Source organism: Zingiber officinale, chromosome 3B (genome assembly GCF_018446385.1).
Source record: "Zingiber officinale cultivar Zhangliang chromosome 3B, Zo_v1.1, whole genome shotgun sequence".
NCBI lineage: Eukaryota > Viridiplantae > Streptophyta > Magnoliopsida > Zingiberales > Zingiberaceae > Zingiber > Zingiber officinale.
In genome coordinates this window covers 69,354,960-69,361,014 of record NC_055991.1, presented here as the reverse complement: position 1 = coordinate 69,361,014, position 6,055 = coordinate 69,354,960, and positions in this window count along the sequence as shown.

Sequence of the window (6,055 nt, the reverse complement as noted above, 5' to 3'; positions counted from 1 at the left end):
TTTTATGATATGATACGTGCTTAGAGACATGCATGTTTTATGATATGATATGTGGTTAAAAATGCATGCCTTGATGATATGTTAAGTGCTTAAAAATGTGCATGCTTTAAAATGTGATATGTGGTTAATATATGCATGCTTTGATGATATGTTAAGTGCTTAAAAATGTGCATGCTTTAAAATGTGATATGTGGTTAATATATGCATGCTTTGATGATATGTTAAGTGCTTAAAAATGTGCATGCTTTAGAATGTGATATGTGGTTAATATATGCATGCTTTGATGATATGCTAAGTGTTTAAAAGAATGCATGCTTTATGTTATGATATGTAGTTAAAAATGCATGATCTGATGCTGTAATGTATGCCTAAGTGATGCATACTTTTATGAAGTGATGTATGCCTAAGTGATGCATACTTTTATGAAGTGATGTATGCCTAAGTGATGCATACTTTTATGATGTGATGTATGCCTAAGTGATGCAAACTTTTATGATATGATGTGTGCCTAAGTGATGCATGCTTTTATGATACATGATATGTATGACATGTACTTTACTTTATATGTGAGTGGCTTGTACCAAGGGTGGGATCCATAAGCGCCCCGGGGACTAAGGACCTCGTTAGGGATGGGCTCCTAAGTGCCCCTAGGACTAAGGGCCTAGTATGTTTACCTCGTAGGGTTCAAGACTTGCTACCTTGGACCTACAAGGTTGCGCGCAATATGTAAGTGGTACATAGACGGGATCCCCCTTATGTTGAGATTACTTTCAAGTATATATGTAAAAGAAAATGGTTTTAAAGATCATGAGACATACACATGTTTTTCGGATACATGTTTTCCAAAATCATATTGCATACACCTTATGATTATGCTATGTTTCATGTTATGCTCTTGATTATGATATGCCATGATAAAGTATGATTATGTTATGTTCATGCTATACCTTATAGACATGTTTCGGCCATGGATTTGTTGATGCTTGATATATAGATTTCGGCCATAGATATGATGATGCCTTGATGTACATGTTTCGGCCATAGTATGATGCTTTGATATACATGTTTCGACCATGCTTTGATAGACCATGATACTTGTTTGTTATGCCACGTCTAGCTATGTTTTATGCAATGCACTATGTATATGTTTCGGCCATGGTGATGCTTGATATGCTATGACTAGTTGTGATTATATTATGATGCAGGATATGCTTGAATAGAATGCTATGTTATGCCATGATTAGTTGAGATTATGACTTGTTGATGCATTCTTGATTTTGTGCTGATTGTTGGTTTTAGTGAGTAGGAAAGGAACTTACTGAGCCATGAGTGCTCATAGCTTACTTTCCTTGTACCACAGATAAAGGAAAAAGATGGATGAGTTAGAGGAGCAGCAGGAGGGGCAACGAAGATGTGTGTGGCAGTGGCTAGGCAACCAAATAAATAAGAACATGCTTAAAGTTTCTTTAAAAAACTATGCATTGGTATTTTATGACTTGTGATACCTAAACATGTGTGGCTGGACATTATGGTTCCACTGGATTTGATGTTATGATTTTGATGCCATGTGATAGTATAGTTCAAAAGAAATTTAAAAGAAAAGTTTTTGTTAAAACTATGAACATTATTTTAAGTCTTCCGCTGTTTTAAAAAGAAAAATTTATACGTAGAGTATCGTAGCCCCGTCCCTTAGGGTAGCAGGGAGGGCGGGCGTTACACCCACCCTATGGGAAGAAGTTGGGGAATCCCAGATTTTGGGGCCATAGAGACTTCAGCGTGATGCAGAGATGGTTCGTACTATCAGGCGCAGGTTGTCAGAGGCTCAGGATCGGCAGAAGAGTTATGCGGATCGTAGACGGAGACCGTTAGAGTTTGCTATTGGTGATCATGTATTCTTACGGGTATCCCCTACGAAAGGAGTAAAAAGATTTGGCTTGAAGGGTAAGTTGGCACCTCGCTATATTGGACCCTTCCAGATTCTCAAGAGGATAGGTGAGGTAGCGTATCGGTTAACGCTACCTCCATCACTTTCCGGGGTGCACGATGTTTTCTATATATCTATGATGAGGAAATACGTACCGCACCCTTCACATATTCTCACAGGTGTATCAGTTGTACTTCAGCCAGATATATCTTATGAGGAGATTCCAGTTCAGATTTTGGACCGCAAAGAGCGTCGGTTGCGGAACAAGGTAATTCGACTGGTTAAGGTCGGATGGCGGAACCACACAGATGAAGAAGCCACTTGGGAATTGGAAGATAAGATGCAAGCTAGTTACCCACACCTGTTTACTGAAGGTGAGTAAAGTATATTTCAGTAATTAGAACTAGTTTATCTACTACTTCTTGCTCCTAGGAGATAGTGGTAAATTTGGGGACCAAATTTTTATTAGTGGGGGAGAATGTAAGATATGTGATTTTATTATGGGGTTATCAAGAAATAACCTTACGAAATTTTTAGGAAATTTTTAGAAATTTTTCCGGGATTAAAGGGAGCTCGTATGAGCCGTTTAAGGGGATGAGCATATCGAGCGGGAAGAAACCGGTGTAAATTGATATGTATTATTGGGTTTGATTGAGGAGTTATCTAGGGTTTAATTCCCTTAACCCAAGTGAATTTTATTAATAGAGTCCGATTCTCACCCGAACCCTAGAACCCGACTTGAGCCCCTCTCTTCCTTCTCCTCTCTCTCTCTCTCTCTCTCGCGAACACCCAAAGCAGACGACGCCCTCGACGATTGGTGACTCTCTTCGTCATATCTCGGTGGCGCCGGTGAGGAGCGATCTTGGAGCGTTGAGAGGGAGGGGATAGTCTGCTTCTTTCCGATCCTTTTCTCCCTTCTCTGATCTCGACGAACAGCGGCGACGGATCCTTGATCTGTGGATTTCGCCGGCTGTTGGAAGGGAATCGAGGGTATCGGCATTAGATCTGGCAGGCGTCGACGAATTGGTGAGATAACGACCACTGTCTCCTTCCCCTGTTCGTCGGCAAGCACCGATCATGCCCTAGCCGTGATTCTTGGAGGTAAGCATTTTGGTTTTGGTCTTGAAATCGATCCTCTGATCTTATTTCTGATTTTGATTCGGGTAGGTTTTGGTTGTGAATTAGGGTTTCCGATCTCTTCTCTGTTCATTAGCAAGAACAAGACCGAGCCCTAATCGGGATATTGGAGGTAAGGGATAGGTTTCTGTCTTATATTTGGGTTCCGATCCTTCTTCTGGTATTGATTCGAGTGGTTTTGTTTCTGAGAACAGAGGTTGTGTGGTGATTCCGGCCACCACAGCTTGATTGGATTGATTCCTCCACTGGAGTTGTGATCATCTACGGTGATAGAAGAAGCAGAGGTAAGGATATCGGTTGGTTATTGTGTTGTTCACAGATTTTTAGTGAATTCTCACTGTTCTGTTCTCTTGATCGGTCTATGGTTACAGTGGGTGTTATCTAGTGGATTTTTGTGTATTCCTTGATTTAGATCAATGTTGGAATCAACAAAAGTTGTGAGTTGTTCGGTTCAGTTGTTGAAGATGTTGAGCATACTATTTTGCTAAGAATGCTGTAGGTTGTTGATCGGGATTGGTTAACAGTGGTAAGTGTTACTATGTTGGGAAATTAAAGGTGGTAAATCTAGATTAACCTAAATCTGAAGTCAAGATCATGATGTTGATGTTAGTTTCTTATTGGATGATAATGGGAAGGAGTAGTAATCATGGTTAGCTATTACTCTAGAATTGACTATTTATTTTTAGGTGATTCATTTATGTGTAGTATATGTAAATGTATATTACATAAACTGTATATGTGACACAGGACCTTGATCTGGACGAGTTGCGTGACGTGGTGGTTCTGTTGATTTCGGGATATATCTAGGTGGGTATTTCTTCCTTATCTTCTATTTAGTTCTTTGAACTATAAAGCATGGTTATTTTCGGATGCTTAGGTAGCATTACCTTAAATCTGTATATTTATTTTATTCCTGCTTGTCTCTTTCTACTTGAGCTTTGATATGATCTAGTTTACCTCGATACAGTGTCACCTTTGATATCGGAACTCTGTGCATGTGCATATGTAGAGTTGGTGTTATAAAGTTATCTGGTTGGTGTGATTAGCATATTTACCATGCATATTGATGTTGAGTGGACATGTGACGGGTATGTGGTATTGGGGTTGTGTAGGTTGTTGACCATGTTGTGTGTTGGAGTATGTATATACGTTTGTGGTGGTTATTGGGGGTTTTTGAGTTACACGATGGATGATGGTATCTATATTGTGACTATTCACATCATGTCATCATTCATTGCATACTGATGACTAATGCCTCCCTTGTGCTGAGGGGGTCGTCAGTTGTTTATAGCTGCCCATTCGGCCACTGTTGGAGAGTGGTAGCTAGGAGTGGAGCAAGTCCTGTCGCGCTTGCTCAGCCGTTCGGTGATTATACTCTGTCAGCCTCGACCACTCTGGAGTAGTGGGTCTTGAGGGTACAGTAGTCAGAGGGCTTGAGTTGTGAGTGGTTAGGGACCCTTAGCTGTGTAGTTATATAACTACTTAGCTGACCGTCCGCTTCGGCCGCCTATAGCGGTGCATGTACTGGAGGCTATTATGATTTGTCACGGACCCAAGCCTCTAGGCCATACAGGGGTCGTGGTGTCTAGAGAGGTGGCGGGGGTGACCTTGGAGCATGCATGCACTTTTGCATATGATGCACGGTGCATCTGGGGAGATATTTTTGCATACATGCCTAGAAGATATTAGTTGCATGTGATTGTGTGCTGTTGCATTTGTTTGCGCTATGTATGTTGCATTTGGGTGTCATACTGCATACATGTCAGATATTTTACATGTATATACAGCCGTATCTATATTTGCACAGGTGTCTCGAGTAGATCTGTTGTTAGTCCGGTGAGTTCCCTGATTTTGGTATCATGGTATTGATTCTAGTCGAGCATGTGCATCTACTGTGTCAGGTATCTTTATATATAGTCCTTGTATTAGATATGGCTAGTTGTGTTATGTTTTGATAGCATGATTCTATTCTTATTATGGAGACTGTATCCCTTGATCCTTATGTGGTTGTACCTACCATGCTTTATTCTGTTCTTACCTGCTGAGTTCTTTGTACTCACCACCCCGTCTATACTGTTATATTTTCAGGTAGTAGGTAGATGACATGGAGTTACTTGGGGTATGCTGCCAGCCGGTCCCACTTCCCGCATTACATCCGAGGATTCTTATCGATTTTTAGTCTTTTACTATTAGCATTTTATGTTTCATGGATTTGGTGTTGTTATATCATACTATGTCTTGATACGTGTATTGTGAACTTATACCTGTGGTGTGTTTTGTGGACTTTCGATTTTGTGGGTTTCATATTCGTTTTCCGCCGTTCTTTTGTTATAGCCGTGTGGGCTACATATTCAACTGCGTGGTTGTGGTTATTTTTATACATATATATCCCAGCCGCATGTGGCTGACGTATTTTACATGCATGAGAGTTTCAGATTGTCACCAGTACAGGGGAGGTGTTGCCGAAATTTTTCGGGAGGTACTTCCCCAGGGCGTGACAAAATCAATAGGCCCGATAAGTTGGGAAATGATATTACTTATAGTGTGTGTTGTTGATTATAATGGAATCTGTGTCCTAGTTATCTAGGTTGAGAATACCCCCAAGAGGAGCTCATAAGGATTGTCATGTTAAACCCTGCAGGTGGACTTAGTCCGACATGACGATGAAGTTGAGTGGTACTACTCTCGGAGATAGATATTAATTAAATGAGTTGTCAGTAACTCATTAAATTAATGGACATTCGATATCTTAAACACAGGGAGACTAACACATTCATGATAAGAAGGAGCCCATAATGTAATTTGGGATTGGTGCGGTAGTGTAATAATAACTCTCTAGTGGAATGAGTTATTATTGATGAACTTGAGTTGTGTATCCGGGGTGAACACGGGATACTCAAGCTCATCGGAAAGCCAAAACCAATTTCTCGTCTAGGCCCTGTCGTAGCCTCATTAAGCCTCAACAAGTCCATCCAAATAAAAGTCCATCTTAGT